Source organism: Sorghum bicolor, chromosome 1 (assembly GCF_000003195.3).
Source record: "Sorghum bicolor cultivar BTx623 chromosome 1, Sorghum_bicolor_NCBIv3, whole genome shotgun sequence".
In the NCBI taxonomy this organism is placed as follows: Eukaryota; Viridiplantae; Streptophyta; class Magnoliopsida; order Poales; family Poaceae; genus Sorghum; species Sorghum bicolor.
In genome coordinates, this window is record NC_012870.2 from 20,862,919 (window position 1) to 20,884,175 (window position 21,257).

The following is a 21,257-nucleotide window of genomic DNA, read 5'->3' on the forward strand; positions in this document are numbered from 1 at the left end:
AAAGCTTAGCCAACCTTTCCCCAGGAGCCTCCGCGTCGTCGATCAAGGCATGGAGCCTCTCCTCGTTCTCCGCGTCGGTCTTGGAGATGTCGGTGACGAAGCCATGGGACACCACCTCCATGTCGTAGGAAAAGCCCGAGCAGACAACCGCCATCGCCCGCTTCACCCCGATGTGGAGGGCGTCCCGCACCCGATCTCGCAGCGTCGCGCCTATGTAGCACAACTGGTCGACCAGGGCGTCGCCTCGAGCACCCTCCCTCGACTCATCCATAGGCTCGACCTCCCAAGAGGTCGAGAGATCACTTATCGCCGTCCGCACTCAACGGTTCAAAGCAACCTCCGCTTCGAGCTGAGCCTTGGCGTTGCGAGCCTCGGCTTGGGCGGCCAGGAGTTCGTCCTTGAGCCCTGTAAAGGGCAATACAAGGCACTTTAGCAAAAACCAAACACGCCTTGAAGAAGAAATCTAGCGACAGGAACATACCACGAACGCTCTCCTCCAGGGCCGTGTTCTCGCCGACCAGTCTGGTGTTGGCACGCTCGATCTCCCTGTTGGAGCGCGCCAGCTCAGTATTGGCAACGCGGAGATCTTCGATCACCTTGCCGGCCTGAGCAATGGCACCACTCTTCTCCAGCAATTCCCCCTTCACACGCTCGACGTCGTCGGAGAGACTGCGGGATCGAGCCCGCTCCACCTCGAGGTCTTCGAGGGCCTTCTTCTTTACGTCCTCGGCGGCGCCCTTGGCGACCTCACTGTCCACATACGCCACCTTCATCTTTCGGAAAGACTCTCGGAGAGAGTCCAGGTCGGATTTAAGGAGGCCCTTCTCCTTATCCAAATCCGCGATAACATTCTTATAGGACAGGGCCTCCTCCCTGGCCTTAGATGCGACCTCCTCGACCGTAAGGGCGCGCTCCCGCAACAGCACTGTCTCCTCCTCTGCCTTCTTCGAGGCCTCTCGAGACTCGGCCAGAGCAGCCTCCCTCACCTTTTTCTCCTCCTCGAGCGCTATGAGTTCTTTATAAGCTTTCAGGAGCTTTTCCTGCGACTCGAGGAGCTGGTCTTTGAGGAGGGGGAGCTGCTCCCAACCGCCCCTCGTGGCGTGTATGAAACTGGACTTGATGCGGGAAGTCTCTTTCATATCCTGCGAATCAAGGGTCGGGTGGATTAGAATACAAAAACCAGAAAGCACCATGAAGATTGAAGTTCGAGAAACACTTACAAAATAAGCCGGGCCGAGCCCGTTGTTGATAACGTCCGAGAGGAGCCCCACCACATGCTTCATCCAAAGGCGGAGCTCCTCGACGTGTTCCCACTTCTCCGCCTCCTTCCGATCGTCGAGGAAGATGTCGGGCTCAGACGGGTCGTGGGAGGCCCGGATACGGATGCGATCGGGGCACCAGTGCTCCATCTCCCGGTCAGCCCGCGCCTTAACGCCGCGGATGAGGTCCTCGACGGTCTCGAGAGAACCCCCATGGCGTAGGAACAGGTCGACGAGGCATGGGAACCGTCCGTCGTCGTCCACCGTCTTCCAGGTTCCATCCGTGGTCCCCGACGTCCCAATTTCATCCTCCTCGGAAGGAAAGCGGTCCTCCCACGCCCGACGCTCCCGGAGGAACCCTGGGGCGATCTCATCCATGCCGTAGATTGTCGTCTTGATCTCGGACTCGGGGTCGGGGGGGGTGCGCTTCAGGCAGGCGAGCGCCACCACTCCATCCGCTCGTCCCGGCTCTGCCCGGATCGCGGCAGGTGCCCCCGGGAGGAGCCACGCCGGGGTTGGGGGGCCGTACACTTGCAGATCCTCCTCCTGCTCGCCGAGCTCTTGCGGCTCCGGTGGCACTGGCTGGGCCGGACCTTGGGGCGGAGGCTCGAGCAGTCCCTCCTCTTGGCCCCCCTGCTGCTGCTGCTGTTGCTGCTGCGGTTGTTGTTGTTGCTGCTGCTGCGGTTGTTGCTGTTGCTGCTGCTGCGGCAGTTGCTGTTGCTGCTGCTGCGGCAGTTGCAGTTGCTGTTGCTGTTGCTGTGCCTCGTGCACCTGTGGCTGCCGCGCCGCCTCGCGCTCCCGCTGTTCATCCTCCTCCCTCTTCTTTTTCTGCTCCTCGAGGGTGCGGAGGCCGGCGGGCCAGGGAGTTGATCCCGCAACATGAGGGGTCGACGTTTCCTCCTCCATGGGGCGGGCACCCCCAGACGCTCTGTCACCATCAGACGTGTCGCTGATGGTGATGGGTTCCCCCTCGACCCCCAATAAAGGGGGCTCGGGGGCTCCCTCTGACGTTTGCGTCTGGGGCGCCTCACCACCAGTCGACGGCGACGGGGTAGGCACAGGACGAGCCGGGGCCCTCTCGACGTCGGCTGGAGGTTGAGAGTCGGAGGAGCCTACAAAGCGAAAGGTAAGGGCCAGACGATACAGTAACCAACACGAGGGCCTCACAAGACCCAGAAGTGAATTACGGACCTGTTTCCTTGGAGGCGGCTCCCGTTTTGAGCCTCTTTGCCATAGATGGCTGGGCCTGCTCGAGGGTCCACTTCAGCCTGAGAAAAGATCGCTATATGAGAAAAGATCGGCAGAGGAACAGGAAGACAGAAGCCACAACATCGAAAGGGCTTACCCCACAGGGAGAACAGCTCGCCTCCCGCCGCCCCGACTAGCGGGCCTCGAGCCACCCCGCGTCAGGGCTCCAGGTCCCTCGAGGGCAGGCGCCGCCCCAGGCGCGTCGGTTCCCGCCTGACGGGCACCGGGACTAGCGCTCCTGCGGCCGGCCCCTCCTTTCTCGGAGGCCGCAGCGCGACCACGAGTCAGTGGCCCCTTCGCCTGGGGCCTAGCCTGACCGCTCTCTCTGGGCGCTGGGGGAGGGCGCGGTGCGTCTTGGCCCGTCTTGGGTGTAGGAGGTGTGTCGGCCCGAGGGCGATGAGATCCGCTCGGACCCTCCCTCGACGTCTCCGTCCGGGGGGCGTCGACGTCGCCTCGAGACGGGCCCTCGAGGATCCGGTCGAGACGTGACGCCATCCCCTCGGAATCATCACTGTCGTCGTCGTCGTCATCATCATCGTTGGGGGATTCTTCCTCAGGCTCCCCCCTCTGCCTGGATTTGGCCCGACGCGCCTCTAACGCTTGACGGTCGAGGTTCCTCTTCTTCTCCCCCTTCTTGGCAGAGTCCTTGGCGGACTTTAGCTTTTCGGCAGATTGGCGCCGTTTATCACGGTCGGCCTCGTCCTCCTTTACCGGAGGCCTCGAGGACCGGACGTCGATCCGTCCCTGTCAAAATAAAGGCAGACTTAGAAAGGAAAGGGAGAGGGGAAGAAAAGGAACCCGGAATCAAGGTTGCACGCAAGAAGAAAACATACCAGATCTATCGAGCCGGCGTCTGGCCTCATGGGGAAGCCGTTAACATGCTCCGGCTGAAAATCGCCGGCAATTGCAACCCTGACTCGGGCCGCGACTTCGTCATCCGCCGGAGCTTCGTTTGACATCCGGCACGCCTCGAGGTCCCGAGATGAAACGCCGGGGCCCATCTCGTCCATCCTCAACGGCCGAGACATCAAAGGAAGAACTCTCCGATGATGAACGGCCGAGAGAACGAGGGCGGCGGTCAAGCCCTCCGAACGCAGCTTCTTCATGACGTCGAGGAGGGGGTCGAGTCGAGATTGGTGAACTTGGACGACGCCGTACGTCCAATTCTCCGGTCGCTCCATGATCAAGCGCCCGGTATAGGCGGGCAGCAGGTCGTCGTCGTTCCTCAGGTAGAACCATTGGGAGTCCCAACCGGCGTGGTTGGTCGACAGTCCCACCGGGATGTACTCGCGCGGCCTCTCCGACTTCCCCGTCTTCAGCACGAGATTGAGGCAACCCGCCCGCACCGGTTTCCTCACGCCGGTGGTCCCAGTGGGGGCGTTGAAGAGCTCGCCCCTGTAGAGATGGAGCCACAGCTCCCAGTGCGGCATCATCCCCAAGTAGCCCTCACACACGGCGGCAAAGACCGCCGCGACGGTGATGGCGTTCGGGGAGAAGTGCTGGAGCTCCACCCCGTAGTGGAAGCAGAGGGCCCGCATGAAGCGACTCGGGGGAGCACCCAGGCCGTGGCGGTGGAACTTGACAAACGACACCACGTAACCCGCAGGCGGCTGGGGCTCCCTGTGACTCGCCGGCGGCGCGATCCACTCCGGCGACGATAGTGAGGTGCGGCGGCGCAGCAATCCCTCTTTCTCAAGATCTAGCAGCCGGCGCTCCGTCATCGACGACGGGCGCCAGTCGTCGGCGGCGATGAGTCTTACAGGCATCTTGGCCGAAGAAGCGGTGGATCCGCTGCTGCACGAGGAGGCGTGTGCGCGTAAGACGGCGAGAGAGCTGAGACAGCAAGGAGGCAAAGGCAACAAGAGAATGGGAGTGAGAGGGCGGAAGGAAGAGGAACGACGACGGCGCCACGACGCATTTATAGGCCGCAATCCGCCAACGGATGGATCCGATAAATGAGGTAACACCCCCCATAAATGCGCCGTCTAACGGTCCTTTCCCTCCTCATAGGCCGGACGCTCCGAATTCCCCGCCGATACGGTGTCGCAACGTCACTTACCTGAAAAGGCGCGCCCAACGGGCAGAAAGACGAACCGGCACGGCAGCTTCCTTGTTTCGTAAGCCAAGGTACGCGCCCACAACAGTCTCGAGAGGTCGATGGCTGGCCCGTCGAAAGGGTTCGACAGCCGGTCTCGAGCACCAAGAGTCAGGGGTCCCCAGCGAGTGGTCGAAAATCGAGGCATGCCTCGAAAACTCGCTGGCGATGTCCAAGGCAGGGTCGAGACAGTCGAGAGGAATCCCCCCGACGGGAGGCATCGAGCCGCTGGACTCTATCGAATGAGACCGGTATCCCCGACCACGTCGACCCAGCTTTATGAGAACGCCTCCGGGCTACAGCTGACCCCCTCGAAAGGGGCACAGGTTCTCACTTGGACTACCTGCTAGGAACTCGATCTGGAGTGGAAGACACTCGCTCTATCGAGAGTACGTCGAAACCTCCACGCAAGGCAAAGCCGATCAGAACCTTCCACCACTGGTGTCGACAGTGTCTCTGCAAATTAGGCAAAATAACCCTCAAGGGAGTTAAATACTCCCTCGAGGGCTCGGGGGCTACCTCCGCGGGGTCGCTCGCGCGCCCCCGCGGAACCTCGACTGAAAAGACAAAAGTCTCCACTCGAGCGCCAGCGCTCGAATGGAGACTCGGGGGCTACTGTCGAGGGTATCAACAAGGGGTACCCTCACCAACGCGAATAACGAAACCATCCGTACATAAAACTAGCGCCTCAATTCGACGCTCCGTCCGCACACACGCACGACCATCGACGACCGTAGCCTCGAAGACGGAAATAGCGTCGAGCGAATCAGTCAGGCGTCGAGCTCTGGTCAACGTCGAATACGGGACCGGCTCCCGCGAATCGGGAGGCGTCGAGCGCAAGGACACTGCCGCCGCCTAACGCGCGCACGCGGGCCGGGGCATTAAATGCGCCTGGTGCCTCCCCACCTAACACATGGGTCACGGGGGGCGTGATAGAGAACAGGCACCTGTCCCATCGATCTTTTTGCAGCCTTCCCCACCAAACGGCCCAAGGCGTGTCAGGACGTGGGAAACAGAGACGGAGTGTCTAATCAAGACCCCCTCGAGATGGCCAAAGTCAGCGCTTCAACATCAGGACGTCGTACGGCGTCCGACCCTCGACCAGATAGAGACCCATCCAGGAGACAAGTCAGGCGTCGACTGACCACATCCCAACTGCACCGCCGGATTTGCCGTCGGGTCGTACGAGCATACATCAGGCAAACCAATCCAGGACGGCGTGCAGAACGGAATGCAAGGGCACGCGTAATCATCACCAGGCTATTAAGACGGGACGACTCGAGGCCATGCCGGTACGGAAGCCTCGAGTAGGTCAGCGCTCCATACTGCTATCGACTCCTATTCTGACGCCTATACATGTACCCTGGGTCTCTCCTTGGGACTATAAAAGGAGGGACTCAGGAATAGAACGGGGGACAAGATCACGCTCATACGCCGTAGAGCTCCCCACTTCATACCACGCTTGTATTCACCCCTGTACGAGCGCTTAGGTGCAAGATAATACAAACTCTCTCCCCCTCGCTGGACGTAGGGCCTTCTCTTGCCCGAACCAGGATAAATCTCTGTGTCTTCTTGCATCACCATCCGGGAAAGGGAGCACGCATACAAATTTACTCGTTGGTGTGACCCCCGGGGGAAAAACACCGACAATAGAGTAGTTCATGCAATAGCTATAGATATTAGGTCTATCATACACAAAGTCTTGGTGGTCATACGAAAGCACTGCAGAGTGCTAGGTAGCAATATTACGTAGCATCAGCAGGATGTGTAGGCTAGTTCCTGCAAAATGTAGTGCATAAAAGTACCCGATAATGGTAGGCCTAAATATTACTAAAGGCACTGAGTCCGTGGACTATCGAATTTGTTGGGCTGTGATAGAGCCGATAAGATCAACCAAGATTCATGCTGCGATCAAATTCCCATCCTGGTTCATCATTGTCTGAGATGCTGATCGATGACTTGGTGTCAAGATGATGTGGTCATGTACCTGTTAAGAATTAGGAGAAATGTGTCTATAAAGAACAACAATATATGTATTGTTACTGTACATTAATCCATAGGTTGTTGGAATCAAAAAAGTTTTGTAGAAGCTTGTTGGTAATAATCAAATGCACACAAGAAAATATAACTATCCGCAACACACAGATATAATACCGTTGTAGCACTTCACCCGGAGGTTTTAAATATCGTATCCACAAGGAAACATGTGTGATTAACTACGGTCTAACTCAACTTAACTCAACTAAAGGTGGCTAAAGATAAAAGTAGAAAGATAAAGATTATACTAAGGTAGAAACTAAGTTAAGGTTTAATGTGGTTGATAATAGCGATCTATGTTGATGATAATAGCATTATAGATTGATGATAATAATAGTATAGATTGATGATAATAGCAGTATAGAGAGGATAACTATGGTTCTCTTCTTCTAACTTTGGGTAAACTATGTCTTCTACTATTCAACTTCGGGACATTATTCAGAGTAGATTGAGAAACCTCACCCTACTCTGATAACCGCGTCCTGCCAAACCTATCAACGGGAGGTGGACTACAGAGGACTCTATAGGTCTGTCACACCTACGATCTACCACCGATCCGGAAGATTAGGGGACATTCACGATTAACCGTAGCCTAAACACCATGCCTACACTATGATTAATACTTTACTCCCTCTAAATAGGAATAAAGTACTCTGAAGAGTCGCAAACTAGATGAACAATATAATAGCAAAAGTAAACTTAGATCAAAAGATGAATACCAGAGAAATCTCGAAGACAAACTCATGAAGAACTTGAATCCGCTGAAGTACAAGCCATAGAGGGAGCACTGACAAGTCGACACCTCCTCCGCACTCTTCCCTCACTCTCCATCTCACTATTATCTACATGTCTAGATGCTAGAGAGGTTGATCCATTCAAGGGACCCCTCTCAGAGATTACAAAATGAATTAGGGTTTCAGGATGGGGGCTCTGGCCCCTGTATTTATACCCCGGTGGGAGAAACGACGATCGTTGGAACAAACCAACTTAAGGTACGATGGAGATGCATCCCAAGAGACGGTGGAAGAAGCTTACAGAAGATGGATGTAAGCAGGCTCCGCGGGGGGGTGCCAGCCAGCCCTTTGGCCCATGCCGGCCGGCCTGTGCCCAAATCCAATTGGGCCCATCTTTGAATGTATGTTTTACTGTTCCTTTTAGGGCCCAATGGCGAATGTTTCGATCTGGAGTTGATATCTCTTGATTCTGGGCTCCAAATATAGCAAATGATATATCCGTTTCGATCGTCTCAATGAGCCCATCGCAATGGTGCAGTATAATTACTTATTTGAGATACTTTTATTTGATGAAAAACTGCAAAATCCTACAAAACATATGAGAACACCAAAACTCGTGGAACTCGTTATAATTAAAACCTACAACTATGCTTTGAAATTTATTTTATATTGATTTATGCAAAAGTTGATGGTTATATTTGGTACTTAACGACCGTCAACAAAGCTATCAAGGGTACATCTATGTTAATTGCCGGGATAATATGATTTTCAAGAGGGGCTGTGTTAATGGGAGTGTGGGTAAAAGGAGTATGGGTAAAGAGAGCATGACAGGTATAGGCAGAAAATATATGTTAGGTTCATGATTTGAGAATTACATAAAAGTGTTTGCCAAATATATACATATATATATGTATTAATATTTATTACATATGCTGTTTTACGCTATAGAAGTTAAAAGAGGACTACATTGGTATATGCATGTGACGCCTCAAGGATATTTTACATATCGGACGACATGATTTTGATCTTGGACTGTTTATGTTTGGTCTTAGTATTTTCACTCATAAAAAAGGGCCGCTGCTCATGGACACCTAGTCCACCTATTCGATAATTCTGTGTACATGTTTAATTATATTATATTTGTGTATGTACTTTAGAAGCATGAGTCGTAACAATGGATACAAATTTATTTACTTCAACACTGGCTAAGCAGTACATGCACCTAAATATGGCTTCTTAGATTTCCTAAATTAAAAATCATAGGACGAATATGAATTTTCTACCAAATATGAATTTTAGACTTCCGAAATGTGTATTTGGTCATACTCTAGACCATTTAATTTATCCATGAAAAAAAGGCAAGCTACCTCGGGTATCTAAATAAAACATTGTAGGAGAAACTTCAATTCTTGGCAACAGTATATATGTCCTATATTCATGTTGCATGTGAGCAAAGTTGACTCGAATTTCACAACATCAATAGGTCACCCTATTGAACTGTCTTTTGGATAGGTGATAGCTAGGTTGAGTTCATGGATAGGGAAATACAGATTCAAGTTTGAGACCAAAGTTCACATTAGTTATAGATATTTTATAGCAGGAACTATAGAAATGGTAATAGTAGACCATGACACACATGAATCAATTAAACTATAGAGTGGATTTGAATAACAACACATGTTTATGCAACTCTTGAAGGAATGATGGATGAAAGCGATAGAGATAAACCTAGATCGTTCTCATCAGCTTTAAGTCCAGGGAGCAAAGGGGGTGCTATTGAATTCCTCACAAAAAATATGGCAAAATCAAATTTATGAGGCAACACTGAAACTCTAAACATTCATCATTTTTTTGAACGGGCACAAACAACAGCTCTGTAGCAGGAGACCCATTTTTTAAAGACACTGAGCACCATGCTAATAGCATCTAAGTAGCACCATGCTGATCGCTACTCTCCAATAAACATCGTTCTATATCTGGACATTAGAAAAAAAGATAATTTGCTTAGTTCTCTTGTCATACAATGAGTAGACAGAATGGTTCATGTTGATTATTACTTTTATTGTTCAAGAATGACGCCCGACACTATGTTGTCTCTTATTTGTTGGCTTTAAGGCAGACCTGACATTAGTACCTGTAATTTGATAAGGCTTAGTTAATAATATGAATGTTGAAGATAATTGACCTCACATTTTTGCTTCAATATTTTTTTCTCTCAAACATACAAATTTGTTGAAAGAAAAAGACTATGTTAGTACCTTCAAATTTGACGAGGCTCAATTTGAAAGAAAAGTCTAAGATGATAGGCAAATTTTTTTTGTCCATGTAAATATGACAGGCCTTTCTTTTATGTCCAAGGCCCACATCTGGCTGTGTAGCATCCATGTCCAATCTTCAACTATGGAAAAGAATAAAAATCTATACAGAAGGCAATATACAATTTGTTAAACTTTACAATACAAAATTACCAAAATACCTACCAAAGGAATAGAACTTCATCTTTAGAAATAAGGTCCTTCTTATTAGCAAATGTGCTCCATCCAGTGGTTAAGAGATGCCTTTGTGCATGGACTGCAGTAAGCAAGCTTATGAGAAACTCAGGTCCACAAATTACTGAAGATAATTATGCAAAATTCAATATCACAATCCTCTTTTATCTTTCATACAATCACTAACATATTTTTGTTGTCGGCAAGCTGCATGGGCCTCACATTACCTTTTTATTTATGCAAAAAAATTATATCTAAACTAAATAAAAAACCTCCAGAAACCAAAAACCTGGATGTAGCCCGTATTCGCTATAGCTGTAACTCAAACAACCTAAAATGACTTTGTTTATATAAATGATAGTTAAACTCTTAGATATCTTGAGTCTAAAAGAATAAGAAAGAGATATATTTACATAGAAATTAATAATGCTGATGACTAAAAAAGGGATATTTACACGGAAAGAAATAAGATCTAGGTGTAAGCATTCAGATGAGGTTCATTTAGTTAAGGTACACATGGCATGGATATGGATATTTAAATAGGTAAGTTAAGATGTCTTGATTCATATATATTTACAATCTAGTGGAAACATAAAGTTTGAGGCACATAGTAGAGATGTTGGTGGTTTATAATGTACTACAGTAACTGATGGTAGGTAACTGGTGCCCAAAAGATGTTGAGGAATATTACATTACCTATTGCAGGTTGCAAAGGGCAAGGCTGGTGACAGCACGCTAGACAGACACCATAGTGCTCACAAGAAAGCGAAGCAGATGATAAAAGTAGGCAAGAGCGATAGCGTAAGTCCGTGCACACACACACAGACACACACAAACAAAAAAGAATAAACTTGTCTCAGCAAAGCAGCTAGGTTCTGAAAGGAAAATTTGAATGTGAGGGTACTATCATAAAATAAGGGCTGAAGAATATAGGTTCACGTAGATAAATTCGAAAAGCACAATAAGGAATCTATGTAGTCTAAGATATTTGTGGCTTGCAGGCACAACCATAAAGCAAAGGAACATTATATATAAGGGTCCTTATTCATTAAGAGGCATCATAAAACCAAGCCATTATAATAGAGTTTGGACAACTGATTAATATATTTAGACGGTACTCAATGTAAAAACCATTATAAAGAAAACATATCCCAAAAATAGATTGATGATAGGCTCATAGGCTGAGTGAATTTGGAAAGAGCACTTACTTCATCATGAATCTGATAGCATTGTCTCCTAAATGAAGAGAGTCCCATGGCAGTTTATATCAACACCATGACCAAATTAGCACCTCTCACACCATGAGAAGGCATGGATACACAAGATGCAATAGGAATAAGACTTGAATATTTCTTTCCTAAGATCAAGTGAAGCAAACACTTGGAGATTATGGTAAACCTCATAGGACATAGTAGGTGATGAGTTCATAATTTAAAGTTGCATGATGTATTACTCAAAAAAATTAGAAGTTGCAATGGTCAATCCATAATAAAATTTATTGCTTTGTGTTTTTGGATAAACGACGACTTTTTATCGTAAAAAATAATTAGGGGAAAATGAAAGGGAAAATGAAGCTTGGAAAATTTGATTACTCTGAAATCGAGTTCGATTACTTGGCAATTTCAATGACAGAGCTGGACAATGTATCCGTCTGTTTTGGCCACACTGGTGTCATCACATAAAACCTAATCAAAAGAAATAGCCATCTCATGAACCTAGTCAAAAGGAATATCTAAGGTTTTATGGTGAAGCGAAGCAACACAAGATCAAGCATAACAACCATTTAGAAGTTCATAATTTCAAGTTGCTCGATGTATTACTCAAAAAAATTAGAAGCTGCAATGGTCGATACATAATAAAGTGTATTGCTTTGTGTTTTTGGATTTGTGACGATTTTGTGTAGTAAACAATAATTAGGGACAAATGAAGGAGCAAATGAAGCTTGTAGAATTTGATTACCTTTGGTTAGGCGAATTCACGAAATTGAGCTAAATTATTTATGGATCTGCCCCTTTTGGTCGTGTTGGCGTCATGTCACCAAACCTCATCAAAAGAAATAACATCTCATGAACCTAGTCCAAAGAAATAGCTAGGGTTTGGTCGAGGAGTGGAACCGATGCTTACCTTCGGGAGCAGGTGTTGCGAAACCCATGGAACCGTCAGTAACCGTCAGTAGCAGGTGTTGTGAAACCCATGGAAAGGATGGGGGAGATGCATGGGACCGTGGGGGTCCATTAGCGTCAGAGCGCCGCCCGCGGGAGGCGCTGCCTCGGTTGGCGACTGTTGCCGCACCGGAAGGGACGGGGAGAGAGATAGGAAGGGGAGGGAGGTGAGAGGTAGGCGAGGGAGAGAGAGAGAGAGAGAGGGAGGACGACTACGAGGAGACGGAGAAGCAGGAGAGGAGGAACGCCGGTGCCGCCATGCCGTGCCTGCCTGCGCCCATCTCCGCGTCGGGAGGAAGAGGTCAGGAGAGAGAATGGGGCGGTGTTGGTGGAAATCGAGGGAGTGAAAAGGAGTCGATAAAATATCTTACATGTCTAATGTAGAAGTTTGTGGAGTAAACCTGGACTGTTGATTCCTAGATCGGACGGATAGAAGAATTCTGGGTGATGTGGATGGGCTAGGTGGACAGCCTCGCGTTCCCGTGAATTGGACTTTGGACCCTTCTTCCGTGAATTTAGTTGCAGCGTGCAGCAATTGTTTTTACCCACTCTGTCTCAACTAGTACGTGCACCTCATTTAGAAAATTGTACGAATCTTAAAGCGAAGATCTGTTTAATTAATTATTTTATATTTAGGTCCGATATGACCCAGGCCCTACTCACACCCAACACATGTCCTGTCCAACACGGTTTGGATCTCATTTCATCCCCTCCCTCCCCTTTCTCTTGCGTTCTTTAATTGTTTGGCTTAGAGCGGCGATGACGGCTATCAGCAACAACAGTGGCACCACCACCGAGTGGGGCCACGTCGGTTGTGCTCTATGCGCGGGCGGAGGTAGTGCTGTACTGAGCGACATTCACGTTCAAGCTAGAGACCATAGCAATCATCCAAATTAACACATGAGCTTGAGATGATCATAGTTCTAGACTACCTCAGAAAAATACTTCACTACCAGGTCAGAAAAATACTTCACTACCAGGTCACTACCCTCTATCACTGTCGAAAACTGAACCGACAAAGACAAAGTGGCAGTGGTGGGGCGGGGCTTTGCTATCACTACCGGTTCATCCAACCTAGCAGTGAAATCAAATGTCAATATCGGTTCATCTCTTAAACCAGCAGTGACATCTTCAAGATCATTGTCAGGTTAGGAGTATAACCGACAGTGTTGATTTGACCAACACTGCTCTCGCTTGCTTGGCAACTGGCAGTGATGTCCCTATGATCACTACCAGCTTATGTATGTACCCGGCAGTGATATGATTTTTCCCATATTCCCATTTATTAATTTATTTTATTATTATTTTTATATATAGTACTTTTTTTATCCCCTATAGTTACTGGACTGGATATTCAAAACATCATACATCACAAATCTATCAAGATTTAGAATACAAAATGTTACAATAATGTATATGTTATAGTGAAAATATATAGTATAATAGATGTTTCTTCATCTCTAGACCTTGGCGTGACAAATGTTGAAACATCCTTTTTTTTACTCAAGACCTCGTCCATGACAAAGGCTGTGGTAGCTCGTCTTGCAATCTTATAATCTCGAAGTCTAACAACTCTTGGGTTTTAATCCTTGCGCGTTTGTCGTTCAAGCAAGATGATATTGAAATGCATAAGCGCATGCCAAAACAATAGTGTGCTTTGTTGAATTAACCAATATACATGAATTGAGAAGCATACATACCATTTTATTTCCTTCCATTGTGCTCTCGCCGAGGTACTGATGCATTGCTCACATTGCACAGAATCCACATTCATTATTCACGTGCCCGTCAATATTTTCCTTGACTGGGTGATATTAAAAAGTGTAAAAGGCGATGAAATTAGAATGTGCTATGTGATTAAAAAATTGTATATTACTAGCTTCACTTACTCATTTAGCACGATGAACAATGTTACCCTCTCGTCTCTAGGCTCCCACCCCTCCTCCCTCTCTGACCCCATGGTGGTGGGACTTCTCATGCCATGTGAACAATCTCAACCAACACAATTATGTTTGTGCCCTTCTTGTCCAGCTCATATGCAAGGTGTTTCCAAAAATTCTCTAAATAGGATAGTGCTGAGATTCAAGGAAGAAGAGAGACATGGCATAATGGTAACTCTATACATAAACTGATGCAAAGTGAGTGGACTCATTTGTTCAGTCTACCAAACACTAGCCATCTCAACTTGGCCCATTTCGTACATGGAAAACGAACATGAGTAGTTACACTCCCGTAACATAGTTCGTTTTAACCTGTCTCTGGCTATCGTAAGAGCCACCATGATGCAAGGAAACAAATAGACCCACTGTGTATAGATCACAGAAAACAGCAGCCCCCGTTCGCCAAAAAAAAAAAAGAAAAAAGAAAACAGCAGCCCCACAACATATGTCAGTGCTGCCTGCAGAGGTCACGAAGGCTTGGACTAACAAAATGCAGAAGCTCTCGCCTCTCATACAACACGTGTTGGGGTGGATGAGGCCCAGTCTACATAGCTTTATTCCTGGTCTGTTAGAGGTAAAAGGAAAAAGTGAAACGGATGTTTGTGATATATATAGGAGGAGAGGCCGGCGTTGAGGTATACGATTTCAGCAGCTGCCTTGTGGCTGCCCGAGCTCGGCGGCACGCCGCGTGCACGGTGTACATGTCGTGTTGGACGCGTGTGGCCTTACACAGTTATTACACCCTTACAGCTGACGATGTGGTGTTATGTTGGACAAAACGTCAAAACCTCTGTCTAAACTGTCTAGAGATACAATCGACTTCTGTAGAGGAGGAAAATCGGAGACTATATATATGAAAAGTTGAACGGAGTACTGACTTTTTCCTACTACTAGTAGGTAGACCTCTGGCATGCGCAGGACGTAGCGACGGCGACGCAAGAGCATGATGATCTCACAATAAACTCATGCCGCGTCCGCCGAATCACAAACATCTCAACTTCCACCCGATCGGAGTGGACAACATCTCAATTTGAGGCATGAAAATCGGATGGATGTCTGATCGAGCTGATGTTCTCAGGTCCGAAAGCAAGGTGCCGATACTGCTACTTGCTATTTCGTGCCGGCGCGCACCGTCTTCGACACGACGCTTTCCGGGCTGGTGCGACACCAATCAGTGGCCAGTTCGATCCGACACATCAGGATATATATATATTTTCAAAACAGTCTATATATGGGAACTTTATTTCATGACCAGTCCGTTGGCAAACATGCATGTGTTTGCATTTGCATCACATCATCAGAATTCTTTTTTATGTCTGTATAAGCCGAATATAATATGTATAGTATCTTCTACAGTACTCCCTAACTGATTCGGCTATACGTCCAAATATATATTCATAACCCTCACGTTTGAGTCCAGCACTAATACGGTTCGTATATTGGCCAACTAAACAACTATAGCAAAATCTTTCCTGATCATCTCCAGGTCTCTTGCACATCATGTCCAGCGCTAACACCTCTGTTCCTTAAGACGACCACCGTATGTTCTTTCCTGCCGGTTTCCTAGCTTGCTGGTTGCCACTAGCTAGTACAGATTTCGAAATCACGGCCAGATCAAAATTATAGATGAAAATGAATCGGATATAGACGATATTATTGATATCATATTTGTTTTCATATTTCTAGTCGGATTTAAATTTGAATATAGATAATATCAGCCATGTCAAATATGCGATTTGAGTATCGAATACGGATACGGTACCAGATGTTGAATATCCGGACTCGGATACGGACAGATTTGAACTCCTCTAAACAGATTCAGTTTTGAATACGGTTAGGAAATATTCCTACCATTTCCATCCCTACTCATCAGTGCCAGTTCTAAAAAAACAAATATTGATGTGGTTTCTAGGAAACCTGGAAATGGACTGAACCCCTAACCTCTTGCTTCGCATGTTCATCCCCTAACCACTCCACCGGTAAGATGCCTGTGTTCATTTGAGATATCCATCCTCCCTATTTCATGTCACTCTGGTTTTGAAATGAATATTTGAGATCCAAAGAGAATTCAAATAAAAAAGTTGTTGACTATAAATTTTTATAACATTTTGAGATAAACAACTTTTGTTTTGTTCATTTCTCCATCCAAGGTTATTTGAAGAATTTGAATTTCAAATGTGAGAAAATTTAACTGTAATTTTCCTTGGATAAATGATTTTTGAAAAGTTATTAATTACAAAGTTGCATAAGTTTTTGAGGTCTACAACTTCTTATTTTGGGCATTTCTCCATATGAGGTCATTTGGAAGATTTAAATTTAAAATTTGAGAAATAAAATATAATTTTTGTTAGATAGATGATTTTAAATAAAAATGTTCTCAATTATAAAGTTGTCAACTTTTCAAGATCTAAAACTTTTATTTTGGTCGCTTCTTCATCTAAGATTTTTAAATACCACTACACTCCCACTTATGACTATGAAACATATGGCTTTAGTTGGTGTTAACTTCTATGAAATCTTAAGAATGAAATAAAGGAACATCATAACAACTTAAAATAAAAAATTATAAACTACAAAGTTGCATAGCTTTTTTGAGGTCTACAACATTTGTTTTGGGCGTTTCACCATCTGGGATCCTTAACTACCACTGCACACTCACTTATGACTATGGAGGATATGGACTTCTTTGGTTAACTCTATAAATTGTGTGGTGTATATTTGGAAATCCAAACGATCTTAAATAGAAAATATTTAAACTAAAAAGTTATAGATCTCATCGAGTACTATATCTTTGATATAAAGTTCATCTTAATTAGATGTTATATGAAAAAGTTATAAAGTTTTTTATTCTATCACTGTCGGTTCAAGCCATGAGCCGGCAATGATAGTATTATTGTCAGTTTTAGCTAAAAATCAGCAGTGATGATCCATTATCACTATAGTTCTTGGCTACAAATCGTCAGTAAAGACCCGAATATCACTGTTGTTAGTCCTATCACTATTGTTTTATCCAAAAATCTAGACCCGAATATCACTGTTGTTAGTCCTATCACTATTGTTTTATCCAAAAATCTGTAGTGATGTGTCCGGAAGCACCGTCACTTCCAGTTTCTTAAAAACCGACAGTGATGGAGTCGACAAAGCATGTCAGATCTGTAGTAGTGCATTGGTTAGCTAATATACTAATACAAAATACTTTAGCAGCCGAATTAACTTGTTCAAATATTAAACCAGCCAATGAAAATATTTCAGGCTTTCTCATCACTAACAAACAAATAAGCTATTGCTAAAGCCGAATTATAGCAAAATAAATCCGGCCAGCCAACGATAAATACTTCATTTTATTAAATGTGCAGCGTTATCTTGGGTTGGGAGTTTTCGTAGGCCAAGGCTCTTCATCCTACATGTACTGCACCTTTTGGGTTGAAGTCAACAGGCTTGTTAGCCTGGATTGATGAATCCCTTAGCTTCCTTTCTTTTTGAAATACATGACATGTACTCCCTCCATATCAAATCATAAATTATTCCAATAATCTTGGAGAGTCAAAACATCTCAAGTTTGACCAAACTTATATGATAGGATAATAATATTTATGATATCAACTAAGTATCATTAGGTTCTTTATTAATTATATTTTCATAGAATATCTATTTGATGCCACAAAACTTTGTAATTTTTTTATAAATTTGGTCAAATTTGAGATGCTTTGAGTCTTCAAGATTCTTGGAATGACTTACAATTTGGGATGGAGGGAGTAACCTTTTATATGAGGTACACTATTTCAGCCGCTGCATTGTGGCTGCCCTGACAGAGATCACCAGTGCCAACATAGAGTCTATGGCCTTTTTCCGCGATCGGGTCATTCACCCGTTTTTCATTAAGAGGATGTTTAAACAACAGACACAAGCTTAGCCAAACTCAATAGCGAGAAGCCATAAGTATGGCCAAGAGTACAGACCTATCTACTAGATATAGACTTCCGATGTCTTACAAAACCATAGAATTTTGCAGCCACAAAGGTAAAGCTTGCGCTAAAGTCCTGAACCCTTCCTGAACCCACTCGGCTGCCTCAGTCATTGCTCTGAGATAGAGTTCTTGTACCCCAGCCAACTTCTGATCAAATGTTCGGCTATTTCGTTCCTTCCAGATGATCCACATGGTGAGCAAAACTAGAGTGTCAAACCTCGGGTGACTGTCTACACCAACATAGCACCACTGTTTTAGCCACCACAAGATCAAGCTGTCTGTTGAAAGGGGCAGAAGTCAAGAAAGCTCGAGCGGTTCCAGCAACATATACCAAAGCTGCCTGCTGATGACACATCTAGCGAAAAAGTGATCATTGAGCTCTGTTTCTTGCGCACAAAGGATACAAGAACTGTCGTCCTGTAGTCCATGCCTCCAACATTGCTCCATGGTCCAAAGCCGGTGATGGAGAGCTAGCCAGAAGAAGAAATTGACCTTTCATGGTGCTTTCGTTCGCCAAAGCTCCTTGGCCCCGACAGAGAGATCGATTCCATGAATAAAGCTCTATAAGCCGAGGAGGTTGAGTAGCTTCCATCGGCGGTGTAATTCCAAACAAAACTATCAGACTGCACTTGATCGAGGATGGTGTCCCGGGCGATGTTTCGTACCTACAGAAATGGGCAAAGAACCTAGGTTGTCAATGCTCTGACTATGTCATTTACCCAGCGGTTTTGATGAACTACATCCTTGAGAGTCCTCCTTCTGTCCATTCTAGAGACAACAGCAAACAGGTTTGGAGCAAACCTACACAGCGGGCCAACTAGGGACCAATTGTCTATCCAGAACCAAGCACAGCTGCCATCCCCCATGTTGATGTTCATGCTCACCCAAGCCATTGCCTCGATGACTTTTTCTTTCTTAGATGGAAGCTTAGCCCAGCAAGACTCGACATTGGTACAAGCAATCCACTCCCATCTCAAACGCAACATGAAACCGAACAATTTCCAATCGAGGACACCGAGACTACCCAAGTCTATAGTCATATAGACCACCGGCTAAGCAATCTTGCACTTTCCACCAGTAGTCTACTGTGTTCCTGACCAAAGGAAGGCACGATGATGTTTGTTGATCTGGTCCGAAGCCTAGGTGGATAGGAAGTAGGAGATGACAATGTGGACAGGTGCACTAGGATGGATGATAGTGTGACCTTCGAGAGTAGGACCCGACTGGTGTGTGTGAGTAGCCTAGCCTTCCAGGTGGGAATTCTTGCCGCCACCACATCAACGAGTGGCTGCTCATCAGCGCACCTTAGCCGCCCAAGCAACAGAGGGATGCCGATGTACCGATAGGGGAACGATGCCACCAAACAAGGGAAGACCTATTGAACAACAAGCAACATTTCTCCAGTGCACTGTATAGGTGTGGCGACACATTTGTCGATGTTCGTTACAAGGCCGAAGGCACCGGCAAATAGCGGAAGGATATCAAACAAGGTTTGCAAGTCTTTCTATTGTGGAGTGACGAAGAGCACAAGATCGTCCGCATAAAGTGACGCACGTTGGACGATTGCATTGCTAGGTAGTAGGCTTAGAACTCTAAGGCGATCTGCTTACCGAATTAGAGAGTTGAGGGCTTCCATGACAATGACAAACAACATTGGGGATATAGGGTCCCCCTGCCTGAGCCCCCTGGCATGAATCATCCTCCTCCCTGCCTTCGAGTTCATGAGTACTTTGGTGCTCGCGGTGGATAGTAGGATCGAGATCCAGTTAGTCCGACAACGTGGGAACTCAATGTGCTGCAATACTTCCAAAAGGAAGGGCCACGCGACCAAATTGAAGGCTTTAGCAATGTCAACTTTAAGGAGGACTGCAGGTGAATTATTTGAGTGCAGCCAATGGCATGCCAGCTGAACTGCTCTAAAATTGTCATGGATGGAGCACCCATGAATGAATGCACTATGGTTAGGAGCCATGATCTCCCATAATCTGAGTGCCAGCCTCCTTGCCAAACATTTGGCAAATAGTTTACTAAAGCTATGCATTAGGCTGATTGGCTAATAGTGACGCAGGCTTGCAGGTGCATTGTTCTTGTGTATCAATACCATAAGCGCATTGTTGAGAAGGTAGAAGCTCCTTGAGTCAGGCGACCACAGTGCGTTGAATGCCCCCATGACATTATGTTTGATGACTGGCCAAACTACCTTGTAGAAGAGGCCAGTGAATCCATTTGGCCCCGGCGCGACGACATTTCCTTTACTATATCCTAGATTTCCTATTTAGAGAAGCATGCATCAATCCCTTCCAAGTTGATTTATGGGAGTAGGTCGTCTAGTTGCAGACTGTGCTGCCGCTAGAAAGGGGTTCCTAGGATGTTGTTGTAGTAATTGTAGATGAGGTCCTACTTAGCCTCCTTAGGGGAAAACCATGCCCCCTCGTGCTGAATCGCTATGATGTAGTTTTTCCTGCTTTGGTAGATGAAAAAAATTTTGTGTCCGCATCCCCTTCGCTGAGGAACCTAATCCTAGAGCATTGCCTTGTGATAGTTCTGCTCATAGAAGCAAGACCTAAACTGTGAGCTTTGAGCTTAGCCCGCAGCGATCGCTCCTCATCAGATAGCAGCCTAGACTCTTGTGCCTTGTCAAATTGAGCTATCAATTCTCTAGTAGTGAACACCTAATGGCGAATGCTCCCGATGGAGTGCATACTCCAGCTCTTGAGCGCCTTAGCCGTCTAGCGTAGCTTAATGTCTAGTCGACGGCATGCATCGACGTTTAGCATAGTGTCCACCACCCAGGCTTCCTGGACAGCGTTAAGGAATCCATTGAGGCACACCCAAAATGATTCAAAGTGAAATCTTGGCATGGCACCCGCTGTTGATATTTGGGAACGCAATAAGGAATTGATCCGCAAGCGCACGGATATCGGTGAGCACTTCACCCGGGAGGTTATCCAGAGTATCGTATTTATTTTTTTTACCACTAGGAGAAAGAGTGCATCTGACTAACCGGTCTATTACTACTAACCCTTTAGGCAACAAAGAATGTTTATCGATGTGAGTGATAAATAGAGAAGACTGCAACCGTAGTCTTCTTCTAACCTTGGTAAGGATGATCTACTGTTCTATCGGGGAGGCTAACGGAATCTAGACACCACAAAGGATGTTCAACTTGCACCTATAAACCCTATTCTTCCTGCTAACGAGATATGGTCTGCAAAGGTAACTCGGAAATGTCACGTTCCTCGCTACTACCACGGTCTAGCTAGTCAGGGAATATCTATGAGTACCCCAGCCTAAACACCACGTTTATGCCAGCAATGATTACTCTA

At 46.4% G+C, this 21,257-nt stretch overlaps 1 long non-coding RNA gene across 1 annotated transcript; it reads right to left on the reverse strand.

The window, feature by feature from the left end:
• LOC110432029 lies at positions 9,071–12,203 on the reverse strand. The gene is made up of 7 exons (XR_002449492.1): positions 11,987–12,203; positions 11,822–11,905; positions 10,559–11,547; positions 9,854–9,944; positions 9,632–9,771; positions 9,431–9,507; positions 9,071–9,349 (listed from the first exon to the last, which is right to left on the reverse strand). It is a non-coding gene; the product is annotated as an uncharacterized LOC110432029 (long non-coding RNA).